This window comes from Pseudophryne corroboree, chromosome 9 (assembly GCF_028390025.1).
Source record: "Pseudophryne corroboree isolate aPseCor3 chromosome 9, aPseCor3.hap2, whole genome shotgun sequence".
Taxonomy (NCBI): Eukaryota; Metazoa; Chordata; class Amphibia; order Anura; family Myobatrachidae; genus Pseudophryne; species Pseudophryne corroboree.
In genome coordinates this window covers 363,036,032-363,061,560 of record NC_086452.1, presented here as the reverse complement: position 1 = coordinate 363,061,560, position 25,529 = coordinate 363,036,032, and positions in this window count along the sequence as shown.

Genomic DNA, 25,529 nt, shown 5'->3' with positions numbered 1-25,529 from the left:
GCATGACACTCCACCCAAAGCTACTCTTCTGGTTATCCTATCAACTAGGACAACAATGAAGGTGACTCCATAACATTTCTTCCATTGTTTTTCCATGTCACAGAAACATTGCATGTGAGTTACAGGTGACCATCCTAATCATCTCTCCTTCACTTCACAGTAATGTCATTGCTAGTGATACATTATTTGGATCAAGCATCAAAAGGAAACTTAGGTATAAGAGTCTGGCCGGCATATCACTTATTGCATGACGACCTTGTGCCTGCGCTGTACTGTATGTAGACGGAGCATTTAGTTTTGCTAATGATTTACATAGACCCATCAGAGGGCATGCCGACATAGCATATTGTTGAATGTTAACATGTATGATCTTAAACTCCATCTATAAATGTTCTGTTGCGAGACTTCCAATATGCTCAGAATATTGCTACTGTGACAGATGATTTAGTATATACTAGCTGGAGTACCCGGCGTTGCCCCGGATTTCAAGAATGTCTGTTTACAAAAATAAATGTAAATATTGAACACACAGTATAAATAACATTGTATATAGCTGAATACCCGTGCTTTGGTATGGGATGAGGATGGTAAATTAGAATGATAGTTTGTTAATTTACATTGATTGGAGATCTAGTATATAGGCATATCTTGTTTCCCTGATGCACTTTGTGAAGTGGCCGCACCCCTTTTTGATCCCCCAATGGACCCTGCTCTTCCTACTATACAACTCTTAGTCTGTGGCTTCCTGCTGCCTCCATTCCCCTCCTCACATCATGTCACTGGCCCTGTCACATGCAGCCCTGTCATCACTGAGATATCATGCATGTCCTGATATAGTGTGTGCTGCTGGCCCACCCCTAGGGGTGCTAGGGGTGTCTTATCCCCACAGTGTTTATTCCCAGCTTGCAAGTCATATGTGAACCAAGTTTGTTGTAAATTGGTCCAGGCATTCGGGAGTTATGCTGTCTCCTGACATACTCTGTGCTGCTGTCCCACCCCTAGGGGTGTCTAACCCCCACAGAGTTTGTTTGCAGATTGTAAGTCAGATGTGTACCAAGTTTGGAGTAAATTGCCCCAGGCCTTGCAAAGTTATGCTGTCTGCTGACATACTCTGTGCTGCAGTCCCACCCCTAGGGGTGCTAGGGGTGTCTGACACCCCAGTGTTTGTTTCCACAGTGAAAGTCATATGTGTACCAAGTTTGTTGTAAATTGCTGCAGGCATACCAGAGTTATGCAAGCTGAAATACTCAGTGCTGCTGCCTTACCCCCTAGGGGTGTCTTCCTCCCACAGTGTTTGTTCCCAGATTGTAAGGCATATGTGTACCAAGTTTTGAGTACATTGCTCTAGCAACTCTGGAGTCTGCTGTCTCTTGATATACTCTGTGCTGCTGTCTTGCCCCCCTAGGTGTGTTAGGGATTTCTAATTGTTTTAGTTGCCTCCGCCGTGTTTTAATATGCTCGTATGTAAAATTTCACGATCGTCGCTTGTAAACTGTGGATTTGTATAGAAAGACAGAATGACGGATTTTAGCTTTTATATAGTAGATACACTTAGAGTTACTTTGATATGTGACTGTCATACTTGGCAACATTTTATAACAAGTTCCAGGGATGCTTGGTGGCTGAGCCCAGTGCATGGTGGAATGTCATGTCCAGATCTGTCTAGGGGGCCCTTGGTGCACTACAACTCCCATCGTGTCATGTTTACTGGACTTCATTATAATGTGATGATTTGTTTTTAATTCATGTTAATTACTTATGTTCCATACATGTTTATTTATACCACTTAATGTGCACATAACACAGTGTTTATAGGGCCTAATTCAAACCTGATCGCTCGCTAGCATTTTTTGCAGCGCTGCCATCAGGTCAGAACTGTTTATGCGTATGCACCGCAATGTGCAGGCACGTCGCACAGGTACAAAGCGGTTCGCTGCTCTGCGATGGGTTTGTGCAAAGAATCCATTCGCATGGGCGATCGCAAGGAGATTGACAGGAAGAAGGCATTTGTGGGTGTCAACTGACCGTTTTCTGGGAGTAGTTGGAAAAATTCAGGCGTTCCCAATCGTTTGCAGGGCGGGTGTCTGACGGGAATTCCGGTCCCGGACAGGTTAAAGTGATCGCAGTGGCTGAGTAAGTCCTGGGCTACTCAGAAACTGCACAAAATCTTTTTGTACCGCTCAGCTGCACATGCGATCGCACACTTGCACAGCTAAAATACACTCCCCGGTGGGTGGCGACTATGTGAACGCAGGACTGCAAAAAAACAGCTAGCGAGCGATCAGGTCTGAATTGGCCCCATAGGTCCTCCAGAAACCCCATGGGGCTGTTTTACTGGTCCATGTCAGGTTTGAGGTCAAATTGATCAATAATCCTGGGCCGTAGCTCCAGAGGTGGGATGGGCCTGCATGTGGCCAGCTGTACAGTGGAGACATCGGATAACAGCCCATGTCCTCTCATGCTTTACAGTGTTTAGATGCAAAATTGGTGGTGGGTGTTTAGTAGGCTAAAGCACTGGTGCTCGGTACAAATACTGGAGTCTATTTACTAAGCCTTGGAGAGAGATATAGTGGACAGAGATAAGTACCAGCCAATCAGCTGCTAACTGTTATATTATAGGCTGGGTTTGAAAAATGACAGGAGATGATTGGCTGGTACCGGTGGCGACGCTACCCGCTCAGCAAAGTCTACAAAGCAGGGATGCGCCTGGCTGAAGAGGCGCTGTACCCGCTCTGCTACCTTGCTGATGCGCCGCGTTGCTGCTGTCTGCCGCTGCAGCTGTCACACTGTGACAGGCAGCAGCACCGGCAGTATGAACAGATCTCCTCCTGTGTGTCAGCCCTCCCTTCCTCTCCTCCTCGCTCCTCCCCCTGTTCATGTCAGCCTGAAGACAGGCTGCAGCATCGCCTCCCCTCTGTCACTGAAGACACAGAAGACAAGTCTTAAGCACCGCCCTCCCTCTCTCCCCTCCCGTCTGTGGTGGATTCAGATAGGGGTCACGGGAAGTCACATGATGTACATGTGACTGTGCACTGTGTCTGGAGGAGCAAGCTGTCGTAAGAAGAGGAGCAGCCAGCCAGTGTAGCAGCCTGCAGCCCTAGCAGCCAGCCACAGAGGAGCTGAGACTGGTAAATACTGCTGCTGATAAACAAAGGAGGGGGATAGTATATTCATGTGTGCTGGGGAAGGGGGGAGTATCATTCATGTGTGCTGGGGAATGAGGGGGAGTATCATTTTCATGTGTGCTGGGAAATGGGGGGGTTGGAGTATCATTCATGTGTGCTGTGGAGTGTGTGGGGGGGAGGGGGGTAGTATCATATTCATATGTGCTGGGGATATGGAGGGTAGTATCCTATATATGTGCGCTGGGGAGCAGGGGGTAGTATATTCATGTGCGCTCGGGAGGGGGGGGTAGTATATTCATGTGTGCTGGAGAGGGGCGGGAGTATCATATTCATGTGTGCTGGGGGAGTATCATATTCATGTGCGCTGGGGAGGGGGGGGGGAGTATCATATTCATGTGTGCTGGGGGGAGTATCATATTCATGTGCGCTGGGGAGGGGGGGAGTATCATATTCATGTGTGCTGGGGAGGGGGGTAGAATAATATTCAGGTGTGCTGGGGAGGGGGGTAGTATATTCATGCGGGCTGGGGGGGGTAGTATAATATTCAGGTGTGCTGGGAGGGGGGTAGTATATTCATGTGTGCTGGGGAGGGGGGGTAGTATATTCATGTGCGCTAGGGAGGGGGGAGTATCATATTCATGTGCGCTGGGGAGGGGGATAGTATATTCATGTGCGCTGGGGAGGGGGGTAGTATCATATTTAGGTGTGCTGGGGTGGGGGGTAGTATATTCATGTGTGCTGGGGAGGGGGGAAGTATCATATTCAGGTGTGCTGGGGAGGGGAAGAGTATCATATTCAGGTGCACTGGGGAAGGGGGTAGTATATTCATGTACGCTGGAGAGGGTGGTAGTATCATATTCAGGTGTGCTGGGGGGTAGTATATTCATGTGCGCTGGGGAGGGGGGGAGTATCATATTCATGTGTGCTGGGAAGGGGGGTAGTATATTCATGTGTGCTGGGAAGGGGGGGGGAGTATCATATTCATGTGTGCTGGGGAGAAGGGGGGAGTATCATATTCATGTGTGCTGGGGAGAAGGGGGAGTATCATATTCAGGTGTGCTGGGAAGGTGGAGGGAGTATCATATTCATGTGTGCTGGGAAGGGGGGGGGGGAAGTTTCATATTCATGTGTGCTGGGGAGGGGGAGAGTATAATATTCAGGTGTGCTGGGGAGAAGGGGGGGAGTATCATATTCATGTGTGCTGGGGAGAAGGGGGGGGAGTATCATATTCATGTGTGCTGGGGAGAAGGGGGAGTTTCATATTCATGTGTGCTGGGGAGGTGGAGGTAGTATCATATTCATGTGTGCTGGGGAGAAGGGGGAGTATCATATTCAGGTGTGCTGGGGAGGTGGAGGTAGTATCATATTCAGGTGTGCTGGGGAGGGGGGTAAGTATCATACTCATGTGCGCTGGGGAGGGGGGAGTATCATATTCATGTGTGCTGGGGAGGGGGGGGGAGTATCATATTCATGTGCGCTGGGGAGGGGGGAGTATCATATTCATGTGCGCTGGGGAGGGGGGTATCATATTCATGTGTGCTGGGGTGTGGAAAATTAAGTGTGTGCTGTGGGTGGGGGAGGGGGCAGAAGTGGCATAGTAACAGTGTGTGCTGCAGGTCGGGTTTCCTGCTTTGATAAGCCAGCGGTGGGAGGAAAGAAAAAGGGAAATGTTCACCTTCTCTGGCGCTCCACTGTCATCTGTTCCCCGCTGCTGCATTCTCTGATGGTTGGATCAGCAGTGCCGTAACTAGACATTTCTCTGACGTCCTAAGTGGATGCTGGGACTCCGTAAGGACCATGGGGATTAGCGGCTCCGCAGGAGACTGGGCACAACTAAAGAAAGCTTTATGACTACCTGGTGTGCACTGGCTCCTCCCACTAAGACCCTCCTCCAGACCTCAATTAGATTCTTGTGCCCGGCTGAGCTGGATGCACACTAGGGGCTGTCCTGAGCTCCTAGAAAGAAAGTATATTTTTATTTTACAGTGAGATCTGCTGGCAACAGACTCACTGCAGCGAGGGACTAAGGGGTGAAGAAGCGACCTACCTAACTGGTGGTAGCTTGGGCTTCTTAGGCTACTGGACACCATTAGCTCCAGAGGGATCGACCGCATGGAACCGGCCATTGATGTTCGGTCCCGGAGCCGCGCCGCCGGCCCCCTTACAGAGCCAGAAGCAAGAAGTGTTTCGGAAAATCGGCGGCAGAAGACTTCAGTCTTCACCAAGGTAGCGCACAGCACTGCAGCTGTGCGCCATTGCTCCTCATGCACACCTCACACTCCGGTCACTGATGGGTGCAGGGCGCTGGGGGGGGGGCGCCCTGAGCAGCAATATAAACACCTTGCCTGGCAAAATCATCACAATATATAGCCCCAGAGGCTATATATGTGATAAATACCCCTGCCAGAATCCATAAAAAAGAGGGAGAAAAGTCCGCTAAAAAGGGGCGGAGCTATCTCCCTCAGCACACTGGCGCCATTTTCTCTTCACAGTGCAGCTGGAAGACAGCTCCCCAGGCTCTCCCCTGTAGTTTTCAGGCTCAAAGGGTTAAAAAGAGAGGGGGGGCACTAAATTTAGGCGCAATATTGTTTATACAAGCAGCTATTGGGGGAAAAATCACTCAGTTATAGTGTTAATCCCTGCATTATATAGCGCTCTGGTGTGTGCTGGCATACTCTCTCTCTGTCTCCCCAAAGGACTTTGTGGGGTCCTGTTCTCAGTCAGAGCATTCCCTGTGTGTGTGCTGTGTGTCGGTACGGTACGGCTGTGTCGACATGTGGGATGAGGAAGGTTACGTGGAGGTGGAGCAGAGGCCGATAAATGGGATGTCGCCCCCTGTGGGGCCGACACCAGAGTGGATGGATAGGTGGAAGGTATTAACCGACAATGTCAACTCCTTACATAGAAGGCTGGATGACGTAAAACAGCTGTGGGACAGCCGGCTTCTCAGCCCGCGCCTGCCCAGGCGTCTCAATGGCCATCAGGGGCTCAAAAAAGTGCCCGTTACCTCAGATGGCAGACACAGATGTCGACACGGAGTCTGACTCCAGTGTCGACGAGGTTGAGACATATACACAATCCACTAGGAACATCCGTTACATGATCTCGGCAATGAAAAATGTGTTACGCATTTCTGACATGAACCCAAGTACCACATAAAAGGGGTTTTATTTTTGGGGAGAAAAAGCAGCCAGTGTTTTGTTCCCCCATCAGATGAATGAATGAAGTGTGTAAAGTAGCGTGGGTTCCCCCGATAAGAAACTGGTAATTTCTAAAAAGTTACTGTTGGCGTACCCTTTCCCGCCAGAGGATAGGTCACGTTGGGAGATATCCCTTAGGGTGGATAAGGCGCTCACACGTTTGTCAAAAAAGGTGGCACTGCCGTCTTAGAATACGGCCACCTTGAAGGAGCCTGCTGATAAAAAGCAGGAGGCTATCCTGAAGTCTGTATATACACACTCAGGTTATATACTGAGACCTGCAATTGCCTCAGCATAAATAGTGCTGCTGCAGCGTGGTCTGATACCCAGTCAGATAATATTAATACTCTAAGACAGGGATAATAGTTTGCTAACATAGAGCATATTAAAGACGTGGTCTTAGATATAAAGGATGCACAGAGGGATATTTGCCGGCTGGCATCCAGATTTAATGCAATGTCCATTCTGCCAGGAGGGTATTAGAAACCCGGCAGTGGACAGGTGATGCTGCCTATAAAAGGCACATGGAGATTCTGCCTTATAAGGGTGAGGAATTGTTTGGGGATGGTCTCTGGGACCTCGTATCCACAGCAACAGCTGGGAAGAAAATTTTTTACCTCAGGTTTCCTCACAGCCTAAGAAAGCACTGTATTTTCAGGTACAGTCCTTTCGGCTTCAGAAAAGCAAGCGGGTCAAAGGCGCTTCCTTTCTGCACAGAGACAAGGGAAGAAGGAAAAAGCTGCACCAGCAGCCAGTTCCCAGGATCAAAAATCTTCCCCCGCTTCCTCTGAGTCCACCGCATGACGTTGGGGCTCCACAGGTGGAGACAGGTGCGGTAGGGGCGCGTCTCGGGAACTTCAGGGACCAGTGGGCTTGCCCACAGGTGGATCCCTAGGTTCTGCAAATAGTATCACAGGGATACAGGCTGGAGTTCGAGGCGACTCCCCCTCGCCGTTACCTCACATCAGCCTTGCCTGCTGCCCTCGGAGAAAGGTAGTACTGGCGGCAATTCACAAGCTGTACTTCCAGCAGGTGAAATCAAGGTACCCCTCCTTCAACAAGGCCGGGGTTACTATTCCAAAATGTTGTGGTACCGAAACCAGACGGTTCGGTGAGACCCATTCTAAAATTGAAAGCCTTGAACACTTATATATGACGGTTCAAGTTCAAAATGGAATCGCTCAGGGCGATTATTGCAAGCCTGGAGAATTTCATGGTATCGCTGGACATCAAGGATGCTTACATGCATGTCCCTATTTACCCTCTTCACCAGGAGTACCTCAAAATTGTGGTACAGGATTGTCATTACCAATTCCAGACGTTGCCGTTGGTCTGTCCCCGGCACCGAGGTATTTACCAAGGTAATGGCCGAAATAATTATCCCGTACTTGGACGATCTCCTTATAAAGGCGAGGTCCAGGGAGCAGTTGTTCGGCGGAGTAGCACTATCTCGGGAAGTGCTACAACAGCACGGCTGGATTCTGAATATTCCAAAGTCGCAGCTGGTTCCTACGATGCGTCTACTGTTCCTGGGTATGGTTCTGGACACAGAACAGGATAAAAAGGGTTTCTCCCGGGGGAGAAGTCCAAGGAGGTGTCGTCTCTAGACAGAGACCTCCTAATACGTATACAGGTGTTGGTGCATCAATGCACGCGAGCCCTGGGAAGGATGGTAGCTTCTTACGAAGAAATTCCATTCGCCAGGTCCCATGCAAGGATTTTCCAGTGGGATCTGTTGGACAAGTGGTCCGGGTCGCATCTTCAGATGCATCGGCGGATAACCCTGTCTCCAAGGGCCAGGGTGTCGCTGTTGTGGTGGCTGCAGAGTGCTCATCTTCTAGGGGGCCGCAGATTCGGCATACAGGACTGGGTCCTGGTGACCACGGATGCCAGCCTTCGAGGCTGGGGGGCAGTCACACAGGGAAGAAACTTCCAAGGCTATGGAAAAGTCAGGAGACTTCCCTACACATAAATATTCTGGAACTAAGGGCCATTTACAATGCCCTAAGTCAGGCTAGACCCCTGCTTCAACACCGGCCGGTGCTGATCCAGTCAGACAACATCACGGCGGTCGCTCATGTAACCGACAGGGCGGCACAAGAAGCAGGATGGCGATGGCAGAAGCCACAAGGATTCTCCGATGGGCGGAAAATCATGTGTTAGCACTGTCAGCAGTGTTCATTCCTGGAGTGGACAACTGAGAAGCAGACTTTCTCAGAAGACACGACCTCCACCCGGGAGAGTGGGGACTTCATCCAGAAGTTTTCCAAATGATTGTACACCGTTGGGAAAGGCCACAGGTGGACATGATGGCGTCCTGCCTCAACAAAAAGCTACAAAGATATTGCGCCAGGTCAAGGGACCCTCAGGCGATAGCTGTGGACGCTCTGGTAACACCGTGGGTGTACCAGTCGGTGTATGTGTTCCCTTCTCTGCCTCTCTTACCCAGGGTAATGAGAATAATAAGAAGGAGAGGAGTAAGAACTATACTCATTGTTCCGGGTTTGCCAAGAAGAGCTTGGTAACCAGAACTCCAAGAAATGATCTCAGAGGACCCATGGCCTCTGCCGCTCAGACAGAACCTGCTGCAGCAGGGGGCCTGTCTGTTCCAAGACGTACCGCGGCTGCGTTTGACGGCATGGCGGTTGAACGCCGGATCCTGAAGGAAAAGGGCATTCCGGAGGAAGTTATCCCTACGCTATTTAAAGCTAGGAAAGAAGTGAACGCAAACCATTATCACCGCATATGGTGGAAATATGTTGCGTGCTGTGAGGCCAGGAAGGCCCCAAAGGAGAAATTTCAGCTAGGTCGATTTCTGCACTTCCTACAGTCAGAGGTGACTATGGGCCTAAAATTGGGTACCATGAAGGTCCAGATTTCGGCTCTATCGATTTTCTTCCAAAATAGAACGGGCTTCACTGCCTGAAGTTCTGACTTTTGTTAAGGGAGTGCTGCATAGTCAGCCCCCGTTTGTGCCTCAAGTGGCACCGTGGGATCTCAACGTGGTGTTGGTTTTCCTGAAGTCGCATTGGGTTGAGCCACTTAAATCCGTGGAGCTACAATACCTCACGTGGAAAGTGGTCATGCTGTGGGCCGTGGCGTCGGCCAGGCGTGTATCAGAATTGGCGGCTTTGTCATACAAAAGCCCTTATCTGTATTTTATATGGATAAGGCGGAATTGAGGACTCGTTCCCAATTCCTTCCTAAGGTGGTATCAGTTTTTCATGTGAACCAACCTATTGTGGTGCCTGCGGCTACTTGGGACTTGGAGGATTCCAAGTTACTGGACGTAGTCAGGGCCCTGATAAGTATATGTTTCCAGGACGGCTGGAGTCAGGAAAACTGACTCGCTATTTATCCTGTATGCACCCAACAAGCTGGGTGCTCCTGCTTCTAAGCAGACTATTGCTCGCTGGATCTGTAGCACGATTCAACTTGCACATGCTGCGGCTGGACTGCCGCACCCTAAATCTGTAAAAGCCCATTCCACGAGGAAAGTGGGCTCTTCTTGGGCGGCTGCCCGAGGGGTCTCGGCTTTACAACTTTGCCGAGCTGTTACTTGGTCGGGTTCAAACATTTTTGCAACAGTCTACAAGTTTGATACCCTGGCTGAGGAGGACCTAGAGTTTGCTCACTCAATGCTGCAGAGTCATCCGCACTCTCCCGCCCGTTTGGGAGCTTTGGTATAATCCCCATGGTCCTTACGGAGTCCCAGCATCCACTTAGGACTAGTGATGTGCACCTGAAATTTTTCGGGTTTTGTGTTTTGGTTTTGGGTTCGGTTCCGTGGCCGTGTTTTGGGTTCTGACGCGTTTTGGCAAAACCTCACCAAATTTTTTTTGTCGGATTCGGGTGTGTTTTGGATTCGGGTGTTTTTTTCAAAAGACCCTAAAAAACAGCTTAAATCATAGAATTTGGGGGTCATTTTGATCCCATAGTATTATTAACCTCAATAACCATAATTTCCACAAATTTTCAGTCTATTCTGAACACCTCACAATATTATTTTTAGTCCTAAAATTTGCACCGAGGTCGCTGGATGGCTAAGCTAAGCGACCCAAGTGGCCGACACAAACACCTGGCCCATCTAGGAGTGGCACTGCAGTGTCACGCAGGATGGCCCTTCAAAAAAATACTCCCCAAAGAGCACATGATGCAAAGAAAAAAAGAGGCGCAATGAGGTAGCTGTGTGACTAAGCTAAGCGACCCTAGTGGCCGACACAAACACCTGGCCCATCTAGGAGTGGCACTGCAGTGTCACGCAGGATGGCCCTTCAAAAAAATACTCCACAAACAGCACATGACGCAAAGAAAAATGAAAGAAAAAAGAGGTACAAGATGGAATTGTCCTTGGGCCCTCCCACCCACCCTTATGTTGTAAAAACAGGACATGCACACTTTAACGAACCCATCATTTCAGCGACAGGGTCTGACACACGACTGTGACTGAAATGACTGGTTGGTTTGGGCCCCCACCAAAAAAGAAGCAATCAATCACTCCTTGCACAAACTGGCTCTACGGAGGCAAGATGTCCACCTCATCATCATCGTCCGATTCATCACCCCTTTCACTGTGTACATCCCCCTCCTCACAGATTATTAATTCGTCCCCACTGGAATCCACCATCTCAGGTCCTCGTGTACTTTCTGGAGGCAATTGCTGCTGGTGAATGTCTCCATGGAGGAATTGATTATAATTCATTTTAATGAACATCATCTTCTCCACATTTTCTGGAAGTAACCTCGTACGCCGATTGCTGACAAGGTGAGCGGCGGCACTAAACACTCTTTCGGAGTACACACTGGAGGGAGGGCAACTTAGGTAGAATAAAGCCAGTTTGTGCAAGGGCCTCCAAATTGCCTCTTTTTCCTGCCAGTATAAGTACGGACTGTCTGACGTGCCTACTTGGATGCGGTCACTCATATAATCCTCCACCATTCTTTCAATGGTGAGAGAATCATATGCAGTGACAGTAGACGACTTGTCAGTAATCGTTGGCAGGTCCTTCAGTCTGGACCAGATGTCAGCATCAGCAGTCGCTCCAGACTGCCCTGCATCACCGCCAGCGGGTGGGCTCAGAATTCGTAGCCTTTTCCTCGCACCCCCAGTTGCGGGAGAATGTGAAGGAGGAGATGTTGACGGGTCGCGTTCCGCTTGACTTGACAATTTTGTCACCAGCAGGTCTTTGAACCTCTGCAGACTTGTGTCTGCCGTAAAGAGAGATCCAAGGTAGGTTTTAAATCTAGGATCGAGCACGGTGGCCAAAATGTAGTGCTTTGATTTCAACAGATTGACCACACGTGAATCCTGGTTAAGCGAATGAAGGGCTCCATCCACAAGTCCCACATGCCTAGCGGAATCGCTCTGTTTTAGCTCCTCCTTCAATGCCTCCAGCTTCTTCTGCAAAAGCCTGATGAGGGGAATGACCTGACTCAGGCTGGCAGTGTCTGAACTGACTTCACGTGTGGCAAGTTCAAAAGGTTGCAGAACCTTTCACAACGTTGAAATCATTCTCCACTGCGCTTGAGACAGGTGCATTCCACCTCCTTTGCCTATATCATGGCCAGATGTATAGGCTTGAATGGCCTTTTGCTGCTCCTCCATCCTCTGAAGCATATAGAGGGTTGAATTCCACCTCGTTGCCACCTCTTGCTTCAGATGATGGCAGGGCAGGTTCAGGTGTTTTTGGTGGTGCTCCAGTCTTCTGTACGCGGTGCCTGTACGCCGAAAGTGGCCCGAAATTCTTCTGGCCACCGACAGCATCTCTTGCACGCCCCTCTCGTTTTTTAAATAATTCTGCACCACCAAATTCAAGGTATGTGCAAAACATGGGACGTGCTGGAATTTGCCCAGATGTAATGCACTCACAATATTGCTGGCATTGTCCGATGTCACAAATCCCCAGGAGAGTCCAATCGGGGTAAGCCATTCTGCGATGATCTTCCTCAGCTGCCGTAAGAGGTTTTCAGCTGTGTGCCTATTCTGGAAAGCGGTGATACAAAGCGTAGCCTGCCTAGGAACGAGTTGGCGTTTGCGAGATGCTGCTACTGGTGCCGCCGCTGCTGTTCTTGCAGCGGGAAGCAATACATCTACCCAGTGGGCTGTCACAGTCATGTAGTCCTGAGTCTGCCCTGCTCCACTTGTCCACATGTCCGTGGTTAAGTGGACATTGGGTACAACTGCATTTTTTAGGACACTGGTGAGTCTTCTGACGTCCGTGTACATTCTCGGTATCGCCTGTCTAGAGAAGTGGAACCTAGATGGTATTTGGTAACGGGGGCACACTACCTCAAGAAATTGTCTAGTTCCCTGTGAACTAACGGCGGATACCGGACGCACGTCTAACACCAACATAGTTGTCAAGGCCTCAGTTATCTGCTTTGCAACAGGATGACTGCTGTGATATTTCATCTTCCTCGCAAAGGACTGTTGGACAGTCAATTGCTTACTGGAAGTAGTACAAGTGGTCTTCCGACTTCCCCTCTGGGATGACGATCGACTCCCAGCAGCAACAACAGCAGCGCCAGCAGCAGTAGGCGTTACACTCAAGGATGCATCGGAGGAATCCCAGGCAGGAGAGGACTCGTCAGACTTGCCAGTGACATGGCCTGCAGGACTATTGGCTTTCCTGGGTAAGGAGGAAATTGACACTGAGGGAGTTGGTGGTGTGGTTTGCGCGAGCTTGGTTACAAGAGGAAGGGATTTACTGGTCAGTGGACTGCTTCCGCTGTCGCCCAAAGTTTTTGAACTTGTCACTGACTTATTATGAATGCGCTGCAGGTGACGTATAAGGGAGGATGTTCCGAGGTGGTTAACGTCCTTACCCCTACTTATTACAGCTTGACAAAGGCAACACACGGCTTGACACCTGTTGTCCGCATTTCTGTTGAAATACTTCCACACTGAAGAGCTGATTTTTTTTGTATTTTCACCAGGCATGTCAATGGCCATATTCCTCCCACGGACAACAGGTGTCTCCCCGGGTGCCTGACTTAAACAAACCACCTCACGATCAGAATCCTCCTTGTCAATTTCCTCCCCAGCGCCAGCAACACCCATATCCTCATCCTGGTGTACTTCAACACTGACATCTTCAATTTCACTATCAGGAACTGGACTGCGGGTGCTCCTTTCAACACTTGCAGGGGGCGTGCAAATGGTGGAAGGCGCAAGCTCTTCCTGTCCAGTGTTGGGAAGGTCAGGCATCGCAACCGACACAATTGGACTCTCCTTTGGGATTTGTGATTTCGAAGAACGCACAGTTCTTTGCTGTGCTTTTGCCGCAAGTCTTTTCTTTTTTCTAGCGAGAGGATGAGTGCTTCCATCCTCATGTGAAGCTGAACCACTAGCCATGAACATAGGCCAGGGCCTCAGCCGTTCCTTGCCACTCCGTGTCGTAAGTGGCATATTGGCAAGTTTACGCTTCTCCTCAGACGCTTTTAATTTTGATTTTTGGGTCATTTTTTTTACTGATCTTTTGTGTTTTGGATTTTACATGCTCTGTACTATGACATTGGGCATCGGCCTTGGCAGACGACGTTGATGGCATTTCATCATCTCGGCCATGACTAGTGGCAGCAGCTTCAGCACGAGGTGGAAGTGGATCTTGATCTTTCCCTATTTTTTTAACCTCCACATTTTTGTTCTCCATATTTTGCGCACAACTAAAAGCCACCACAGGTATACAATATAGATGGATGGATAGTATAGTATTACTTATACTTATGGACGACGAGTGACGACACAGAGGTAGGTACAGCCGTGGCCTACCGTACTGCTGCTTAGTGCTTATATATAAATATAATATACTGTATAACGGACCTGGTGGACAGTGTCAGCAGCAGACTGCTAAACTAGTATGAAGAAAGAAAAAAAAAACACCACAGGTATACAATGTAGATGGATGGATAGTATAGTATTACTTATACTTATGGACGACGAGTGACGACACAGAGGTAGGTACAGCCGTGGCCTACCGTACTGCTGCTTAGTGCTTATATATAAATATAATATACTGTATAACGGACCTGGTGGACAGTGTCAGCAGCAGACTGCTAAACTAGTATGAAGAAAGAAAAAAAAAACACCACAGGTATACAATGTAGATGGATGGATGGATAGTATAGTATTACTTATACTTATGGACGACGAGTGACGACACAGAGGTAGGTACAGCCGTGGCCTACCGTACTGCTGCTTAGTGCTTATATATAAATATAATATACTGTATAACGGACCTGGTGGACAGTGTCAGCAGCAGACTGCTAAACTAGTATGAAGAAAGAAAAAAAAAACACCACAGGTATACAATGTAGATGGATGGATAGTATAGTATTACTTATACTTATGGACGACGAGTGACGACACAGAGGTAGGTACAGCCGTGGCCTACCGTACTGCTGCTTAGTGCTTATATATAAATATAATATACTGTATAACGGACCTGGTGGACAGTGTCAGCAGCAGACTGCTAAACTAGTATGAAGAAAGAAAAAAAAAACACCACAGGTATACAATGTAGATGGATGGATAGTATAGTATTACTTATACTTATGGACGACGAGTGACGACACAGAGGTAGGTACAGCCGTGGCCTACCGTACTGCTGCTTAGTGCTTATATATAAATATAATATACTGTATAACGGACCTGGTGGACAGTGTCAGCAGCAGACTGCTAAACTAGTATGAAGAAAGAAAAAAAAAACACCACAGGTATACAATGTAGATGGATGGATAGTATAGTATTACTTATACTTATGGACGACGAGTGACGACACAGAGGTAGGTACAGCCGTGGCCTACCGTACTACTGCTTAGTGCTTATATATAAATATAATATACTGTATAACGGACCTGGTGGACAGTGTCAGCAGCAGACTGCTAAACTAGTATGAAGAAAGAAAAAAAAAAACACCACAGGTATACAATGTAGATGGATGGATAGTATAGTATTACTTATACTTATGGACGACGAGTGACGACACAGAGGTAGGTACAGCCGTGGCCTCCCGTACTGCTGCTTAGTGCTTATATATAAATATAATATACTGTATAACGGACCTGGTGGACCGTGTCAGCAGCAGACTGCTAAACTAGTATGAAGAAAGAAAAAAAAAAACACCACAGGTATACAATGTAGATGGATGGATAGTATAGTATTACTTATACTTATGGACGACGAGTGACGACAGAGGTAGGTACAGCCGTGGCCTACTGTACTGCTGCTTAGTGCTTATATATAAATATAATATACTGTATAACGGACCTGGTGGACAGTGTCAGCAGCAGACTGCTAAACTAGTATGAAGAAAGAAAAAAAAAACACCACAGGTATACAATGTAGATGGATGGATAGTATAGTATTACTTATACTTATGGACGACGAGTGACGACACAGAGGTAGGTACAGCCGTGGCCTACCGTACTGCTGCTTAGTGCTTATATATAAATATAATATACTGAATAACGGACCTGGTGGACAGTGTCAGCAGCAGACTGCTAAACTAGTATGAAGAAAGAAAAAAAAAACACCACAGGTATACAATGTAGATGGATGGATAGTATTACTTATACTTATGGACGACGAGTGACGAGTCGACACAGAGGTAGGTACAGCCGTGGCCTACCGTACTGCTGCTTAGTGCTTAATTATATATTTAATATACTGTATAACGGACCTGGTGGACACTGCAGTGTCAGCAGACTGCTAAACAAACTAGCATGAAGAAAGAAAGAAAAAAACACCACAGTGTTTTTCAGGCAGACAAACGTATACTGGACTGGTGGTCACTGTCAGCAAAACTGTGCACTGTACTCCTGCTATAATTGCTCCCCAGTCCCCACAATTAGGCAGTGTGAGCAGTGCACTCAGCACAGATATATCATGCAGCAGTGCAGCACACTGAGTGAGCACAGATATGGTGGAGCGTTTTTTTTCAGGCAGAGAAACAACGGATTAAACTCAAAACCCTGCACTGTACTCCCTAACAGCTGCTCCCCGTCCCCAATCCTCCCCACAATTATAACTAACTAAGTTCTAATATAATACAACGGACTCGGAGAGGACGCCAGCCACGTCCTCTCCCTATCAATCTCAATGCACGTGTGAAAATGGCGGCGACGCGCGGCTCCTTATATAGAATCCGAGTCTCGCGAGAATCCGACAGCGGGATGATGACGTTCGGGCGCGCTCGGGTTAACCGAGCAAAGCGGGAGGATCCGAGTCGCTCGGACCCGTGTAAAAAAAAGGTGAAGTTCGGGCGGGTCGGATTCCGAGGATGCGAACCCGCTCATCACTACTTAGGACGTCAGAGAAAATAAGATTTTACTCACCGGTAAATCTATTTCTCGTAGTCCGTAGTGGATGCTGGGCGCCCATCCCAAGTGCGGATTGTCTGCAATACTTGTTTATAGTTATTGCCTAACTAAAGGGTTATTGTTGAGCCATCTGTTGAGAGGCTCAGTTATATTTCATACTGTTAACTGGGTATAGTATCACGAGTTATACGGTGTGATTGGTGTGGCTGGTATGAGTCTTACCCGGGATTCAAAATCCTTCCTATTTGTGTCAGCTCTTCCGGGCACAGTATCCTAACTGAGGTCTGGAGGAGGGTCTTAGTGGGAGGAGCCAGTGCACACCAGGTAGTCCTAAAGCTTTCTTTAGTTGTGCCCAGTCTCCTGCGGAGCCGCTAATCCCCATGGTCCTTACGGAGTCCCAGCATCCACTACGGACTACGAGAAATAGATTTACCGGTGAGTAAAATCTTATTTTTAGCGCTGTGTGCAAAAAAACAGCATTGGCGACCCCCCATCCTTATATTCAAAACAGGGTTGCGGCGTGCAACAAAAATATAGGGGCATGGGCAAGGGGCTTGGCCACAAAATAATACCAATTATTATAACACTGCACAGTAGTCTCCATTATTCAAATTACGCAGCAAAGTATTGCCACTAACACATATTACGCCAGTTAGAGCCCCCTTTTACACATTATGGCAGGCAGAGTCCCCTTTTACACATGACGCAAGGTAAAACCCCTGTCACACATTACATCAGGTAGAGCCCCTATCACACATTATGCCGGGTAGAGCCCCCTTTTACACAGTACGGCAGGCAGAGTCCCCTTTTAAACATATATGCCAGGTAGAGTATGCCAGGTAGAGTTACGAAAGAGAGGGAGAGAGGAATGGAGCGAGAGATAGGGTTGAGAGGTAGAGAGAAAGAAATGTGGCAGGTAGAGAGAGAGAGCGAGAGTGGTGGAAGGGAGAGAGAGGGGGGGGGGAAGACACACTCATATATGAGACATACCATTAGCCTGCACGTGGGTGGCTCCCTGGGATATCACCAGCTGCCTGGACTTTATGTGCCATTTAGAAGTGATCGGCAACCATAGCACGTCACCAGACATGCCGAGAGCAGAGCCAGCAGCGGCGAGCGCTAACGCCCGGGGACTTCCGCAGCTGGCTGTGTTTAATGAAGGGATTCCCGGGCCCTCATATAAGTAATCTCCCAGCCCCCCCCCCCCCCCCCCCCCCAATGCAGGCTGCATCCTCCAGGCTCCGGTGCACACTCCAGAGTCTGAGTATGGAGCGGAGATGGGAGGGGGGGGGTATGCCCAGCACTGGTACAGCAAGAGGCAGCCCTGGAAAGCTAGAACACAAACACCCCCCCCCCCACCACCACCACCCTACCCATTTTGTAGCGGTGCTGCGGATCTTACAGTATGCATCGCTGGGCATCCCTTGTGTGCGCGGCTCGTCTGGTGACTGTAGAAGTGAGTATTGGAGCCGGCGCCACTGCTGTGGAGAGGAGGTGAGGGAACACAGGGGAACCTGCACAGCGCTGCCTGTCATGTCTGCAGCGCTGGCACAGCACAGCAAGAGGGAGCACTGAAAAGTTAAAACACAAACGTAAGACTCACTGACTCCCTCCCGAGCGCTGCAGCTATCCTCACATAACAGCTGGTCAACAGGGGTGGATGCAGATGGTGCGCCCACAGGACAAATGCGCTGTGTGCAACACACCTTCTGCCCACACCTAGTTACGGCCCTGTGGACTAGTTCTAGCATGAAGGAAAAAGCCAGCCAGAAAAGGTAAGTGTAATGTGTGGGGAGAGGGATGCAGGGTAGCAGCGATAGCGTAGTGTGTGTGTGCAGACAATGAGGGTGCAGGGTAGTGGCAGTGTAGTGTGTGGGGTGCAGAGTAGCAGCGGTATTGTGTGTGGGGAGGGGGTACAGGGTAGCGGCGGTATAGTGTGTGTACAGGGGAAGGGGGGGTACAGGGTAGCGGCGGTACTGTAATGTAGTTCGTGTGGGGAGAGGTGTGCTGGGTAGTGGCGGTAGTGTGTGTGGGGAGGGGATGTGATCAAGATCCCGCCGGTCGAAATACCGACACCGGAATCCTGACCGGCACAATCCTGACATATTCTCCCTCCGTTGGTGTCCACAACACCCATAGAGGGAGAATAAATTAGTGTGCCGAGCGTAGCGAGGCACCGTGCCCGCAGCGTGGCGAGCGCAGCGAACCCTCAAGGGGCTGCGTTTCGCTCGCCACCCCTGTCGGGATTGTGCTGGTCGGGATTCCGGTGTCGGTATTTTCGTACTGATCCCGTGGGGAGAGGGGTGTGCAGGGTAGCGGTGGTAGTATAATGTAGTATGTTTAGAGAAAGAGGGTGCAGGGTAATGTATTGTGTACAGGGAAAGGGGGTGCAGGGTAGCAATGGTAGTGTAGTGTGTGCGGGGAGAGGGGAGCCAGGTAGCGTAAGGTAGCGTGTGTGGGGAGAGGGGGTGCATTGTAACAGCGATAGTGTGTGATTGGCTGGTTCTTTATCACTCTTTATCCTCCATATTATCAATTTTTACTGCTTAATAAATTTGGGCCAATGACTATGATGCGGCCATAGGAGGGCACAAAATGTATAGTTTGCAGTAGGGCGCCGACCACCCTAGCACTGGCCCTGGCTGGTACTTTATCTCCATCCACTTTATCTCTCTCCAAGGCTTAGTACATAGACCCCATTGTAAGCAGTGGATGTTGGGGTGATGAAATAGTTAAAAAATAGATACTTTTTTGCTGGTGAGCTACAGGGCCCAGATATCACACACTTACTAAGTTCTTGGCTTCCAGTTGGGAGGGGTATGACACAACCATGTGGGCAGTGCAGGGGCATGACAGCAGAATCGCATCATTAAGGCACAGTATATAAAGCCACGATTACATCATTGTAAAGCAGGGGAAGGGGCCATGATGATGGGATTCAGCAGGAATAGCGTCATCAGCTCACCTGGACTGGTCACTTCACATGGGAAGTGGGCATCAGCGTGTGGAACTGAGGTGTTACTGAAGATATGCCTACACCTTGGTGCCTGCTATCCTGGAGTCTCCAAGACATTGCGGGAGAATAGGCAAGTACCATATGCTCTATCATGCATTGGGATCGTGTAACCGGCGGTTGGGATCCCAGTGGTCAGTATCCTGATGCCGGGATCCTGGCCGCCAGATTGCCAGTGGGGTTACGAGTGCAACAGAGCCCCATGCAGGCTTGCCAAGGGCATAGCTACCATAGGTGCAGGGGGTGCAGATGCTATGGGACCCAGAGCAGAGAGGGACCACCTTCCCTGTCACAGTTACATCTGTTATATACAAGGATGTGTAATACCCTACTGGTATCTAGTATGCAAGGTCTGCAGTCACTGTGTATAGTACATCACACTTACTTTACCCCGGCTTGTCATGGGTTCAGGTACAGTTACCAGAGGGTCCCCTGAAGAATCAGGTCTTTAACTACAAGTACATTGTGGGTGTGGACTACAGGTGTCGGTGCAGCGCAAAAAGAATTGGGCGCCAGGCCATCTCAGAAAAACAGCATAAAGTTTATTTCAACATCAAACGGATATTTCAGGGATAACTTGTGAACACTCCTCCAGCACAAAGCATATCAGTTACAGTGGATCCCATATCAGGGCACCTCCTCCAGCGCATCGCTTAGTCGCAGCGGCATATATATAGCGAACATCAGTACATACCAGTGCATTCTGTGACCAGTAGTGCTACACATCAGGTTACCGTCTCTCTCTCTCTTACTGAGCGAGGATTCTTTTCCTTGGGGGGCTTCTAATCACGCCACGTGGCTTTCCGACCACTTCACCCAGATACCTCTCGAGATACTTTTCCATGGGGGCACTTACTCACGCCGCGTGGCTTCCAACCACTTCACCCAGATACCTCTTGAGACTCACACCTTGAGCACACTTTTCTCCTGGCATCACCCTTTCACTGGATTCTGCATACTGCTGCTCTCACACTGCGATGTCTCCCTCTGTCAAATGCTTTGCTGTGGCTGGCATCACTCCCCACCTAAACATGTGGGGAGCCCTCACTGGGGCTACATCTTTCTGGTTAATCCACCACACTTCAGCTAGCTAAAACATGTGCTTCTCCTCACTGTCTGTCTGCTCTCTGCTCTGCTGCTGCTGCTCTCATTCTGTTGTAGCTGTGTTCTCTCTCACTGCAGGACAACCTTTTTATAACCTTGCATTCCCAGGGTCACATTCTAAATCTGGGATTTCCCGCTCTGTCTTTCCCGCTCTCAGTTTCCCGCTCTGAGTCTGCAAATGAGTGAGTCATGCCCTTTGCATTTTGCAGACTGATCTGTATAGCTATGAGCTGTGCTGTTAACTCCTTCTGTGCTGCAAGCTGTAGGCTGCTGGCACAGTGCTTATGCAACTCCAGCAAACATTTTACTTTTATTAAAGTCATGCTGGCACCTGTAGTGCCACAGTTGATTTGGGCTGCAGTTTCAGGGTATCACAGATGTAGCTACCATAGGTGCAGGGAGTGCAGCTGCTATAGGGCCCAGTGCTGAGAGAGGTCACCTTCCCTGTCACAGTTACATGTGTTATATACAAGGATGTAGCTACCATAAGTGCAGGGAGTGCAGTTGCAATGCAGAGCTGAGAGGGGCAACCTTCCCTGTCACAATTACATGTGTTATATGCAGGGTGTAGCTACCATAGGTGCAGCTGCTTTGGGACCCACAGCTGAGAGGGGCAACCTTCCCTGTCACAGTTACATGTGTTATATACAGGGTGTAGCTACCATAGGTGCAGGGAGTGCAGCTACCAGGGGCGGATTGGCCTACCAAGACACTATGACAGATTCCGATGGGCTGGTCCCATATCCCCCTCAGCCAGGCCGATTCACACTCAGGCTGGGCTGGCTCACACTGCTTCCAGTTCTTGTGATTCATTGAAATGCAATCCGGAAGTTAGGCTAGCGGGCACTTCCAGGTGCCGCTAGCCGTGAAAAGTGGTGAAGCTTTTCTACCAATGGGGGACCTTGAGAAAGTTAACTAGCCCAGCACCATCCTCTCCCTGGCCCCGGCCAAAGGTCTCTTCAACGAGCCCGGCCCAGGAGCAGCAGCAAAGCGATGGTCAGAGCTGGGTTCACTACACCCGCTGCCACCCCAGCTCCCGTACTCTCACTGTACTGGCCAGAGCGGCGACTGAGCACTGAAGGGGATCCGGCAGAGAGGTTATTTTTAATTACATTATTTGCAGTATCATGATGGTGTAAAGGATAGGGTGTCCCCGGTCACAGTGTATGGTTTGGGGCAGTGGTTTCCAAACTTTTTTGAATCACGGCGCCCTAGAATATCAGAATTTTTTTCACTGCACCCCTAGGCCAAAAAATTCTTATTGAGAAATTTAGAAAGAAATATTACATTAAGTAGATCGCGTTTATATGTCATCCTTAGGGTAAGTTTTTGTGGTGAGGGACAAGATTTGCTTCTGTTTGGCCACATATATTATGACTGGCAGCCACCAGCACTGGTTTTGCCTATTATATTGACCATGAATAATTTGAATTGGTCCTGGACCACCAACCCAGGGCACCCCTGCAAGTGTCCCGAGGCACCCCAGGGAGCCACGGCACACAGTTTGGGAAACTCTGGTTTGGGGACTGCACAGGAGCAGGATGTACTTTGTTCTCAGGATGCCAGCTGACCAAGCAGTACTCACAGCCAGCCCTGGGACCACCTCTAATGCAACGTCCTTCAGCCCTATAGCTGCCCAATGTCTGTCCATGATGATGGGCCTATTTATGCGGTGGCTACGTATGTAATGCGGTGGCTACGTATGTAATGCGATGGCTATGTATGTAATGTGGTGCTAGTCATATAATGCGGTGCTATACGTGTAGTGCGGTGCTGTACCTGTGTAATACCCTGCTAAGCCTCCTTCGTGCATTATCTGTATATAATGCTTAGTTATGTTATTATTAAATGTATGTGGTGCTAGTATGAATAATAAAAGTTGATATTTATATGCAAATGCCCTCACAGAGGGATATTAGAATATCTATTAGAGATGAGCGGGTTCGGTTTCTCTGAATCCGAACCCGCCCGAACTTCATGTTTTTTTTCACGGGTCCGAGCGACTCGGATCTTCCCGCCTTGCTCGGTTAATCCGAGCGCGCCCGAACGTCATCATGACGCTGTCGGATTCTCGCGAGGCTCGGATTCTATATAAGGAGCCGCGCGTCGCCGCCATTTTCACACGTGCATTGAGATTGATAGGGAGAGGACGTGGCTGGCGTCCTCTCCATTTAGATTAGGGTTGAGAGAGAGAGAGAGAGATTGACCTGAGGCTGTGATACTGTAGAAGAGAGTGCAGAGTTTAGTGACTGACGACCACAGTGACCACCAGACAGTGCAGTTGTTTGTTTTATTTAATATATCCGTTCTCTGCCTGAAAAAAACGATACACACAGTGACTCAGTCACATACCATATCTGTGTGCACTGCTCAGCCCAGTGTGCTGCATCAATGTATATATATATCTGACTGTGCTCAGCTCACACAGCTTATAATTGTGGGGGAGACTGGGGAGCACTGCAGTGCCAGTTATAGGTTATAGCAGGAGCCAGGAGTACATAATATTATATTAAAATTAAACAGTGCACACTTTTGCTGCAGGAGTGCCACTGCCAGTGTGACTAGTGACCAGTGACCTGACCACCAGTATATATAATATTAGTAGTATACTATCTCTTTATCAACCAGTCTATATTAGCAGCAGACACAGTACAGTGCGGTAGTTCACGGCTGTGGCTACCTCTGTGTCGGCACTCGGCAGCCCGTCCATAATTGTATATACCACCTAACCGTGGTTTTTTTTTTCTTTCTTTATACATACATACTAGTTACGAGTATACTATCTCTTTATCAACCAGTCTATATATTAGCAGCAGACACAGTACAGTGCGGTAGTTCACGGCTGTGGCTACCTCTGTGTCGGCACTCGGCAGCCCGTCCATAATTGTATATACCACCTAACCGTGGTTTTTTTTTCTTTCTTTATACATACATACTAGTTACGAGTATACTATCTCTTTATCAACCAGTCTATATATTAGCAGCAGACACAGTACAGTGCGGTAGTTCACGGCTGTGGCTACCTCTGTGTCGGCACTCGGCAGCCCGTCCATAATTGTATATACCACCTAACCGTGGTTTTTTTTTCTTTCTTTATACATACATACTAGTTACGAGTATACTATCTCTTTATCAACCAGTCTATATTAGCAGCAGACACAGTACAGTGCGGTAGTTCACGGCTGTGGCTACCTCTGTGTCGGCACTCGGCAGCCCGTCCATAATTGTATATACCACCTAACCGTGGTTTTTTTTTTCTTTCTTTATACATACATACTAGTTACGAGTATACTATCTCTTTATCAACCAGTCTATATATTAGCAGCAGACACAGTACAGTGCGGTAGTTCACGGCTGTGGCTACCTCTGTGTCGGCACTCGGCAGCCCGTCCATAATTGTATATACCACCTAACCGTGGTTTTTTTTTTCTTTCTTTATACATACATACTAGTTACGAGTATACTATCTCTTTATCAACCAGTCTATATATTAGCAGCAGACACAGTACAGTGCGGTAGTTCACGGCTGTGGCTACCTCTGTGTCGGCACTCGGCAGCCCGTCCATAATTGTATATACCACCTAACCGTGGTTTTTTTTTTCTTTCTTTATACATACATACTAGTTACGAGTATACTATCTCTTTATCAACCAGTCTATATTAGCAGCAGACACAGTACAGTGCGGTAGTTCACGGCTGTGGCTACCTCTGTGTCGGCACTCGGCAGCCCGTCCATAATTGTATATACCACCTAACCGTGGTTTTTTTTTCTTTCTTTATACATACATACTAGTTACGAGTATACTATCTCTTTATCAACCAGTCTATATTAGCAGCAGACACAGTACAGTGCGGTAGTTCACGGCTGTGGCTACCTCTGTGTCGGCACTCGGCAGCCCGTCCATAATTGTATATACCACCTAACCGTGGTTTTTTTTTCTTTCTTTATACATACATACTAGTTACGAGTATACTATCTCTTTATCAACCAGTCTATATATTAGCAGCAGACACAGTACAGTGCGGTAGTTCACGGCTGTGGCTACCTCTGTGTCGGCACTCGGCAGGCAGTCCGTCCATAATTGTATACCACCTATCCGTGGTTTTTTTTTCTTTCTTCTTTATACATACATAGTTACATAGACATCTCTTTATCAACCAGTCTATATTAGCAGCAGACACAGTACAGTACGGTAGTTCACGGCTGTGGCTACCTCTGTGTCTGCACTCGGCAGGCAGTCCATAATTGTATACTAGTATCCATCTCCATTGTTTACCTGAGGTGCCTTTTAGTTGTGCCTATTAAAATATGGAGAACAAAAATGTTGAGGTTCCAAAATTAGGGAAAGATCAAGATCCACTTCCACCTCGTGCTGAAGCTGCTGCCACTAGTCATGGCCGAGACGATGAAATGCCAGCAACGTCGTCTGCCAAGGCCGATGCCCAATGTCATAGTACAGAGCATGTCAAATCCAAAACACCAAATATCAGAAAAAAAAGGACTCCAAAACCTAAAATAAAATTGTCGGAGGAGAAGCGTAAACTTGCCAATATGCCATTTACGACACGGAGTGGCAAGGAACGGCTGAGGCCCTGGCCTATGTTCATGGCTAGTGGTTCAGCTTCACATGAGGATGGAAGCACTCAGCCTCTCGCTAGAAAAATGAAAAGACTCAAGCTGGCAAAAGCAGCACAGCAAAGAACTGTGCATTCTTCGAAATCCCAAATCCACAAGGAGAGTCCAATTGTGTCGGTTGCGATGCCTGA